The sequence below is a fragment of the Barbus barbus genome, assembly GCF_936440315.1.
Source record: "Barbus barbus genome assembly, chromosome: 16".
Lineage (NCBI taxonomy): Eukaryota > Metazoa > Chordata > Actinopteri > Cypriniformes > Cyprinidae > Barbus > Barbus barbus.
The window spans coordinates 14,736,792-14,748,560 of record NC_136744.1 but is presented as its reverse complement, the minus strand read 5'-3'; positions in this window follow the sequence as shown (position 1 = coordinate 14,748,560).

Below are 11,769 nucleotides of genomic sequence, written 5' to 3'. Positions count from 1 at the left end.
CTAAAATAATAAAAGAAACAAAGAATATGTGATGAGCAGATCATACACGTCTCAATGCATCTTTCTAGACACACGGTCTACAAACACACAAAAAAAGTCTAAAATCATCTATAGCTTAATAATTACTCAATATTACAAGAAAAAACAGACTTGATTAAACAGTGCTGTAATTTTTCTTGGTAGCACTGAACATCATTGCCCCCTTGTTTTTTCTGGGCTTGACCCCTCACCCCGTCAGGCCGGCGCTACTCTTGAATGCTGAAACATGCCCAAATAATTTGATGAAGGATGTTCTGCAATTACCCCGTTGGCCCCTTTCAGCGTTAATAACGTGATGTGTCTTGTTCCCTTGTAGGCCTGTGCGTCTCGCTGCAATTAGTGGCCCTGAGTGAAGTCTGTCCTGAGGGGGGGACAAATTAGTGGCGGAGTGGGCCGGTGTCTGTCACTTCTGATTTGCCCAAGAAGGACAAAGAGCCCCGACCTGTGCCCCACTTTCACACATCCCTGACCGGATAACAAGGGAACAAAGCTAGCCTCTGCAAAGCAAGGGGACAAGATAGCTGTGTAGGCACCTTCACACAGAGACAAGAGGCTGAGGCTAGCTTTGAGGCCTGCTGCAAAGATGATACCTCAAAACTTACCAGGTGGCATCACTTTCAAACACTTTAGAAAAAAAGAACGGTATAAAGAGCTACACTCTAAAAAAAATCCTGGGGTTTTTTTTATAAAAAATATTCCTGTTATTTTTTTTGGTTATTTTTTCTGTGTTTGGGTAGTTTTTTGTTATACAGCCCCTGGGACAAATGTAACAACCCAATGTTTGGGTAGTTTTTGTGTTACTCAGATCCTGGTTCAGTTATTTATTGCAGGGATTTTGCGTCATCTTCTGGAGAGAACAGTTCTAAGCACCATCGAATTGAAGCATTTCTTTGGTAAATACATTTTATTTTATTTATAAAATTGTTACTGTGCTGTATATTGTTCAATTCTATGCAGTACAACATACAGGTGCACGGTGTGAATCACTAAATGAATGACGCTCGCGCAGGTCTTTTTGCGTGATGGAAAAGCCTGATGCTTTGCATAAAATGAACGATTATTTTTTTATAAAGATACAGGATACAAATACTTTGGATGGATGTTAAAATATGTCCTCAGAGCTGTTTACTGTTTGTTTTTGGGCAGGTTATGAAGCTAGTCGCAGAACATTTCGGCTTTGAGTGAAACGCAAGGCAGCGGTCTTATCCGTGAGCAGTTCCCCACCGAACACGACTCTAGCTCGGGCGCGAGAGCCAGCGCCATTACGGTGGAAACAGAATTACAGAGAATGGTCGATTTACTAAAAATTTAATGTTTAAATTTTACTTCTAATGTATGTTAAATGAGATTAAGCAATATGTATAGATATAAACAATGCTGTAAATGAGAAATAAAAGAATAAAGGAAGTTATCATGCAAGCCAGTGGTTGTGGAGTATTTTACAAAGGTTTAGAGGATTTAACTTAATCTGTAAACATTATTTCATGTAAAGTAAAAAAATAAGATAGTATTATAATAAAAATGTATCAACCCATTAGCTGAATTAAATCAACCCTTTATGATGGGTTAAATAAACAACCCAATTTGCTTGGTAAAATTAACCCCAAATGTGTTCTGTCCTATATTTACCCAGCCCTTGGGTTAAAAACAACCCAAATTGGGTAGTTTTTAACCCAGTGTTTTTTAGAGTGCATGTTAAATTTATAAGTGTACACAGATATGGTGAAGATACCATATTAGGCAAGCACACAAAGTCCTATCAAAGGATATGCAGAACAGAACAGTTTGTCTTTTGCTTTAGGAATGAAATAAGGGGCTAAAAACCCACAACATTCAAGGTTGAAAGAGTGGAAAGAGAGGCAACACAGTACAGTACAGGATGTTTAGAGGTATTAGTCACCAGTTTTGAAAGACACAGTCTTCAGAGTCACATGATCCTTCAGAAATTGTTGTAATATGCTGATTTGGTGCTCCATGTTTATCCATGTTGAAAACAGTTTTGCTGATTCTTTGATGAACAAAGTTCAAAAGTATATCCCAAATGCCAAGGAAATGAAAGCAATTACTCACATTCTGCAAGTAAAATCAACTTTTATTCAGATGTTTAATACGTGAATGGCTGAACAAGTTGGGTCATGTCCTGACATGATGAAGACAAAACTTAGATCTACACACACACAAAAAAGTGTGGAGGAGGACACCCCTGAAAACTGCTTATTATACTTCTAATATTAGACTGATTAAATCAACTGCTAAACCTTGGAGACTTTCAAATTAAACAAGTCCAGCGGTCTTATGTCTTGAATGAACATCTATCACTTTTATTGCTTCAAAAGTACCACAGATCTTAAAAAGCAATATATAAGACACACTGTGTTTCAGTGTTTCATCAGACACTCCTGGAGCTTTGCCGTCTGAATGTCTTTGATGGCGCCATAAATTTATGTTAGGAGGCTGAATGAATAGGGGTATTGTATGGGGATGTGTAACTATGGTGCACCTTTGGAGTCAACCTTAAGTCCTGGCTATGCTTCATTTTCTGCATTCCGCTCCATTTTGTGCACAGCTTTCGAAGTGTACTTGATGGGCGCAGATGGACGAGTTTGACACTCTTCTGTCTCAACATTTCACCTTGCGTGTGAACATGCACCATCACACAATCTATCCATTAGGCCACCCATATCCATTAGGGCAGTCGTGGCCTAATGGATAGAGAGTTGGACTTGTAACCTGAAGGTCCTGGGTTCAAGTCTCAGGTCCGGCAGGGATTGTAGGTGGGGGAGTGAATAACCAACACTCTCCACCCTCAATACCACGACTGAGGTGAGACCCTTGAGCAAGGCACCGAACCCCCAACTACTCCCCGGGCGCTGCAGCATGACTGCCCACTGCTCCGGGTGTATGTTCACTACTGTGTGTACACTTGGATGGGTTAAATGCAGAGCACAAATTCCTAGTATGGGTCACCATACTTGGCCACAAACCACTTCCCTTTCCCCTTTCACAATGACACAAAAATTAATGTCACAGTACATGGAATGCAGTCAGCCCAAGTATACTTTAGGCTTTATGCTCGATCATGAATCGCTCTCAATCCTTCAGGAGGGAGTCATATCTGACCTTCCTAATGTGCAGAACATAATTCAAGAGTTCCCTCAGGTAACCAACCCAACATAAATGAGAGTTCGCAACACATATACAGAAGGTTTGGGTGGGAGTTATAACTAGAAGAAAAAGCCAATGTTTGATAATATGAAATACACATATCTGTGAAATAAATCTCACCTTGTCTTTCTTATCACTTCTAACTACAGCCTGCATGACGAGCAGAGTGGTCTGGTGTATGTCTCACCCTCGCCCCCGCTCTCTTGGCCTGCTTTGGCCCGGGTCTCTGGTCCCTCCTGGGGCCCCTCCTTACAGCAGGGCTCCCAGTACTGGAGGCAGCCTTCTAGGGCTGCACGATTAATCGGAAAAAAAATCACTCTCGATTCATACATAAATGCGATCTCATTTCTAAATGACGGCGATTCACTTCCATGTATTTCCCTGCATTCAGATCATACTGCATTCACGTGTTATTGGTCACACTCACACAATAACAAAACACTATTAATTCACCAATCAATCATAAATCTTGATCACTTTTCTCCTCTCTCTCATTGGCCACGTTCTGCTGTCACTCACGTGACGTGTAACAAGGCGGCAGACCTAAACGGAGTCAACAGGCGCGTTCGCAGAATGATCACCGTATGACATCAAAGTACCAAGAGAGCTGTAAGAAAGCAGTCGGATCCTATGCATTCAAATCGCTCGAGGTACTTTGTTGTCATGCGGTGATCATTCTGCACAGCGTTGCTTCAACGGGACGTCAGCATCAACGCTTGACGGAGGGCGCCATCATAGTGCTAACAGCCAATCACATACTTTTCTGGTGCTGCATGAACGGGATTGGCTAGCGTCTGCGCTAGGGTATTTGCATAAGGCGATCTGATTGGTTGACGCCTGCGTTGGCGCTTGAAAAGTTTTCAACTTCTGCCGCGTACAACACCAGTGAAGCAACGCGAGGGACACACAATTCAGTTCGGCAACGCTTGACGTCACTCCATTCAAAGTAAACGAGAGGCGTTGACGCCCCGTGTGAATGTGAATATTTTTATTTATTATTGTTAATGTTCTCTTATGTTCAACAACTTAAAGCTTTAAAATTATTCACTTTAAGGGGTCTAAAATAAAGAAGAGAGAATTTTTTGTTACTCCAGCACTTTATTATACTGAATGTCCTCTGGGTTTTTTTTTGTACTTGAGTGCAATACATTTTGGTTGAAAAAAATGAGACTCGTGTAAGAGAATCGTGATCTCAATTCCTATGGAGAAAAATTGTGATTCACATTTTAGCAAGAATCGTGCAGCCCTACTGTCTTCCCTCTGTGTCGGCGCTATGCCCGACATGCCTTTCAAGGCCTGCTAGACTGCAGGGCAGACTTTCTGGCTCCACTGCCATTGTTTGCTTGGCTGCTTTGCACCTCATCCCAGGAAAGGATTAGCATAAGAATACTTAGGCACATTGAGATGTGCCCCACGACCAACTCTCTCTCTTCTATCATCCTCACTGAAGTCCCACATCTCTTCCTGACACAACACCAATCACAGTCAAGCAGCTGCATCGCAGAGAGTCAATCAAGCAGAGACTTTAAAGGTAGCACAAGACTGGTGACACAGCAGTGGATCGCAGGAGAAGAACAAAAGTTAATCTGTGGAGCACTTGGGTGCAATATGAGCTCCTTCGGCCAGATTCCTCTGGAGGGGTAATGGGTTGAGACACCATTTATAGAACAAAGCCCCCAAAATTTGAGCACATTTTGGCTGAGAAGTTAAGAAACTCAGCTCAACCGACTAAAATCGGAACAGCTCGTCTGTGAAACACGAAACAAATCTCACTAAGGAAGCCGATTTGATCGTTGTGCTTTATAACTGGACTAATTACCCCAAAATGATTTCAAAGTGCCGACTGCTTGATTTGTCATTACTTTTACAGTTGCTTAAAAAAAACAAAAAAAAAACAGACTAGCTCTAGCTTGTTTTATTTAAAAAATGGCTGAACCTCTTATGGTGCAAAAATTTGTATAAATATAAAAAATGTAATTATATCAGAATTACTGTTGGTATTTATCATTACAGCATAGTTATTGATGTTTTTTATCATTTATTTTTCCTGTTTATCAGTCAGTAGGAAATGGAATTTGCGATTGTGTTTTCCTTCCTATTGTAACGTAAATGGGATTGTCTTGTGCCAGAGGTAGGACATTATAATGGTTTTGATTAAAGATTACAAGGACAAACGAATTAAAAAAAATTGCATGAATAAAATCATTTATAAATATCTTGATTTCATGGTGACTTAAATTGATCAGTTCCCATAAAAAAACATTCTGCATTTCTCTGCTTTTAAACTGAAGACAAATTTTTTTTCTTGGAATTCATATAGGAACAAATATGAAGATGGAAAGTCCACAAATTTACTGGAATTACTGAAGCAGTAGAGGTTTATTGCACAATTATTTTCCATTACCTGCCTCACACATTCCACCAAAGGGTCTGAGTGTTTGGGTGTACTGGGGTTTGATGAGAGATAGGTCCAGTGCAGAGACCTACCGTACTAGTCTTCAAATTTGAACCATCTCCAGACTTATGATGGCACTGCACTGAAACACCCTTTACTTCAAGAGACTTTGGTAGACACATTTTTCAACATTTTCAGAGAAAAATATAATTTACAGCTTTGCATTATCAATCAATCACATTACTTCTTTTGTAAAAGAAAATATTTTTTCCTCTGTGAAAATTCACAGCTTAGCATCTGCTAACCATAAGTCTGCACCTCAGGTGTGAGAGAAACTTGGTAGGGCTGTTGCCTTAGAAACCAGGCACACATGGATGAACTTTGACATGTACATTTTTTTTTTCCTAAAATGTATTCTCAGATCCAAACATGTGGAAAACATTTGTTGCAGTCCGGCCATCTCTGATGTAGGGAGCATTTTTATCTACTGTGGTCATGTAATCACCACATGAAAACACACTTCTTGGTTGCTTGTAATGCATGGGATGTCAGAAGTAGTATTTTTTTTTTTTTTTAGCAGAGGTTTCCTTACCGTACAGAAAGATCCATTTCTGTGAAGCATGTTGGCATAGGGTTTGGTAAGCATGGAGGCTGGTTACAGGTGTCATTCGGATCCAGGTGGCTGAATGTCCAAATGGCATTTGGATTCTGTCATAGTACCACAAAACCCTGTAAAATATAGAAGATAATCTTTTATGCAGTAAAGTATGTTACATCTTTATAATTTTGTTTTTGCTATAAAAGTTTAATAAACTCAACAAATACAATGGTATGGTAAAAGAGTTTATAAATAACAAATATTTGACTGCATCTTTAAACCAAGGTAACATGAGAACCCAGTTAATAGCTGGAACCAAATCAGCCACACTATTTTTATTATTCAGTCAGCATGACCTATAGAAACACAGGCGAAGCACTGCTACAGTACTTGTTTTGAAGCACAGATACTCCAGAGGAATGAACAAGTGAAAAGACATTTGATAAAGGGGTTAAAACATAGTTGCTTTGTTTCTATTCCTGCCATATAGGGTAGTTCTATCCATGATGACAACTCAGTTCAGAAATCTGTGAAATGAACTAGGGCTGCCACTAACGACTTTTTATTTCGATTAATTTATTGATTAATCAATTAATCTAAACGATTCATTTTCCAGAAAAAAAAAATCTACAATTTTACTTAATATTTTATTCAACTTTTATTAAACCAAATTAAACCCAAATTTCTATGAAATCCTTTTTTAAAGCAAAAGTAAACTGCAACAAAGTGTGCATGAAGCAAGTGTCCATCTCATATCCAAATCACGGAAAACAAAGTTCAGTATTATAGTGTAAGAATGACAACATATACACGTGTTCTAGTCTACTAACAATACAATATAATAATAATTTAAAAAACTGGTTTTAACCAGAAATATTATTTATCAGAATTTATTTAGGACAAAAATTTAAATGTGCATATATTTCTTAAAAAACAAACAAAAAAACAAACAAACATAAAATCAATTAATTGGAGATGCTTTTGACTATTAAAAATGTAATGGAATCATTAAAATGGAATCCAGAAAATAATGGAAAACAGAATTTGGTAAAGATAAAACTGTAAAACTCAAATTAATTAGACAGGCTTTTTGATGAATACAATTTAATTTAACCATTAAAACGGTGTATAGAAAAAAGAAAATGGGAAAAAAACTGAATTTGGAAATAAGACAGATTTCATAGGGCCCTATAATTATAATAATTTATTTTTTTGTGGTAATAAAAATAGATGTAAGTGAACAATAGCCTTTAAAATTACTTAAAATACATATATAATAGCAATGAGGCAATAATAATTAGTTCAAATAAAGTATCAAATGCAAGAAATCATATGGTTTTATTGAATAAAACTTAAAATACATAATGTATTATAAACAGTAGAGCTAATGTATATTAGGCATAACAACAAAGGCCTGCAGGGGCGCCGACGGCCTGACGATTGTTTTTACACATTACTGCGCGATCTAACTCTTGTTTAATATTGACCAAGCACCATTTAATTCAAATGTCCACTTAATCTTTCATATTTGGCCATTTCTTTCGGACAGAAATGCTGTAGCTGCTGTAATTAAATGAATATGTGGACATCAAAACCTGTAACCTCCGAGTGAGGGTTTGAGCTTTTATTTTGAAATCGCGATGTATTCTCCTGTGTTTGTGTAGATTTAGAAATTATTTACCTTACAAATCTGATGAAATGGTGCATGTTGCGTTCCCAGATGAATGTTATAATAAACCCAAACTCACAACAACATGCAGAGATGAGTTTGAGGCGCTCCTCATGTAAATGATAACAGTTTCTGTGGAGCTACTGTGAACGGAGCCGCTGTGAGACGCACGTGTACTTAACCTACACGCATGGAAATAATTAAAGAGCATATACTGTATTAGAACTGCATCGCATATAATTATTTCATTAAATCGTAGCGTTTGTGAATTCACAATTATGCTTAATTATGATTTTTAAATGGGTTTAATATATCATGCAGCCTTGGAAAACAGTCTAATAATGTGTTTTATGGATTCTTGTCTGTGAAACGCGCCAACTAAAATTGATGAATCTCAACAGCCCTAAAATGAACTTTAAATAACTTTTCACTTAAATTGCATCATGTTGAACCTGGTAATGTGATAGAGTAACCTACAACATAGCTTAATTGAAAAGATGAATGAGATGAAGGAGAGCAACTAAAGGGAGTACAACTAAAAGGTGTTTTACTCCCAGTGCATAATTATTTTTAGATATATTCTTATTTTCAAACGTAATAAATTCAAAGTCAAACAGGTACTTAGATATGCAAAACAGACAGTACTAACAGAAAGTGAGTGACATTTAGACTTCAAAGACTTAACTTAAGAGGAGACAAATTGTTGAAATCATTATTCATCATTATATAAATCATTATTTTTATTTTCTTTGCATACAAAAAGTATTCTAGTCGCTTCATAACATTCAGATTGAACCACTGATGGCATATGGACTATTTTGACGATGTCTTTGGGATGGAGTAACCCTTTAACATCAGCTTTTTAAAGTAGAACAAAGAGACAATATCAAAAGCATATATCTAAAGCCTAGTTGCTGTACAAATAGAAAAGTGCTGGTATAAGCAAGGCCTAGTGTGTCAAACGCATTCCGGGCATTACAACTCTCACAGGGTGTTCATTACATGCCATTAAAAAAATAAAAATAAAATACAGGCACATGTAATTCAATTTTCTGGGTCTCTACAACCAAATGAAATCCCTTAAATAATATGGTAAACAAGCATTGTGACTCATTACAAGACCAGACAGAAATCTTTTTGGCTGTCTTTGCACTAACCCAATCCATCACTGAATTCACCCTATCCGGTGCCACTCTAAATAATTTACTCCGATAGCCAAGTGTATTTAAAGCAGATCAATACCATTAAAGGACAGCTAGGGCATACTGAATAAACAGAGACCACTCTCCAGCACTGCACAGGCCTCCCACTGCATAGCTTCATCCAATCTATCTTTATCTGATCTGCAATCATACTAACCAACAGTGGCATAGAAAGAGTTAAAGAAATCAATGGCTCTACCTCACTTTCCTACCATCCACTGGAAGCACAAGCACAGAGGACTGCTCAGCCTACAGTAAGTGTTAAAGAAAAGTCTGTTCAATAAAAGCTCAGTACCGTGTATCAAATGGCCGTGCTCATCTAGGATTCGTTTTCCACCTTTTAGATCAGAATGATATGACTAAATGGTGGGGGTGATGCATCAGCACCTTTACAATGGGATGGGTGATACATTCGGGGCCAGGTCTGACTCTGAGGTGGCCGTGTGTGTTTTTCCCTCTTGCTTAGCCATACTGTCTCCAGAGTGAGTCAGGGAGGGTGGGGGGCTGACTTTAGACGGTGCAGCAGCCTGAGGAACGCAGGCAGGGATGTGAAACCTGATCTACACTGCCTCTTAACCCTCCCGCCCCCACACCCCCTCTTCCCCTCCAGCCTCCCCGACCTGCCACCTCTCCACAGACTCCCACTGCAATCCGATCCCTTGCACTGTGGCTGAGATTGAAACACACTCCTAGAGGGCTCCAGGGCAACTCAATCTGGAGCTGGCTGATATTTAAAAAAACAGAAAAAAAGGGGGAAAACATCTGTGTTTATTGCTGTATGCCATTGCAGCCTTTAAAGCAATTAAGTCATTGATTTTGCACATTATTTGAGGGCAGATCTGAGCCAAATAGAATGTGTCAATAAGAGGTAAAACAGGTATTTTTAAATTGGGGGTTTCTGCTGCAAGGGAATGCTAGGGGTCCGTGTATATGTTTAGAGAACAAAAAAAAAGTGTATAATTAAAAATAAATAATAAAACAATAAAAAAATAAGATTAAAATAATTTATAAAATACCTTAAAATAAAACATTGATTGAAATAAAATAATAAATGGTTCATTATAATAATATTATAATTATTATTAAACAAATTGTTTTCCTACAGAGAAAGAGAAAGATCTTTATAAAACTGTTTATTTATACAAAAAACAATTTAAATGCCTTATAGGGTTGAAAACCCCTACACTAATATATTCACTTTGGGGAAAAAGCACATGACCATCACATCTGCATAACAATCGATCATTAATTAACATTCAAAGTAAGACTGAACAAATAATTGCTCTAGCTGTTACTGTCAATACAACGTCACATGCTACAAAACACCAATAACAGGACATACAAGACGTCACCGTTTTGCATTTATTAACATAATAGATCACCCAGAAATTTACATTCCAAATCTGTATGATGATGAAGGTAAAAGATGATTCAGGTTTGCTGTACAGGGAAAAGAAATACTGTGATGAATGATGACTTTGCTCCCAAATATTCCAGCCAACATCTCCAGAAACTTACAGAACACAATAGGGTGAGTAGACAGAATTTAACACACCCTGGTTTTGTTCTCATGAGCAAAGTTCTTCCAGATATTGATTTAATTTTTTTTCAGAAGAGATCCTGCATCAAGCTGTGGAATGCACAGATGTCTGGCATGTATATACTACGAGCTTTTAACTATAATTTGGTCAAATAAATCCATTTTCCTCAGACTAAGCCTCTCTCCTCCAGGCCTCTCGAAGCAGACTGCTTCACAGGCAGTGTTACCATCTGTTTTTTGACCTCCTTGAGAAGGTAAAGGAGCTGAGCAGACCCCCTTCCCCCCAGAACCCATAAATTAAAAGCAGCTTTTGTATTGAGCAGGCTAGAGGCATGGTCAAAAGAGAGACTAAAATAAGTTAAGCAGTACAAAATGTATAGTAAAACCAGCATCATTTAAATGTATTACATTTCCACAACCCTACACATACAAACAATATAACCCAAAAGCAGTTTTTTTTTTGTATTGAGAGGCGGATAGGTGAGCAAAACAGCCTGAAGTTAAAAACAACACATGAAAAGAATTTAAAATGCAAAAATATAAATAAACACAATATTGTATATTTAAAAGAAACAAACATGAAGTGTAAAACAGTTTCCATAAGAAAGATAAATAAACATGTAGAAGCAACACAGAGCTGTCAGATTATCAGGGAAGTTGTTGCTAGCATTACGTTACGCGACTGTCGCGTTAACAACTTTTCACTCGGACTTTTACAAACCGCTTCAAAACAGATGAATGTTATTTTAAAAATATAATAAAACGTAGACTACAAAGACACTGTATTGCTTTGAAGCAAGACTGTCCTTATTGGTAGTTATGAAAGTAAAATTAAACGTATTTTGACTTGCTAACGGCGATAGCTAGCGACACTAGCTTCACTCCGAGGAAATCTCCTGACAAAATCATGTTATAAACGCGTCAACCCTCATCGTTTTTTCTCCTTAAGCCTTGTACATTTGTTTACTGCATAGTAAAAAAAATATAACACCCCACGGCAGTCGGTTTTGCCTTTGTACCGCGTTTAAAACATTACGTTGAAAATGGAAAATTCAGCGCAACAAACTTTCGCGAGGCAGCGTTTAGCATAGCCAAGCTAACACTTTTAATTTCACTTACCGAGAAGATTTTTCAGCAAATCTTATTTCCGTATACTCCGTC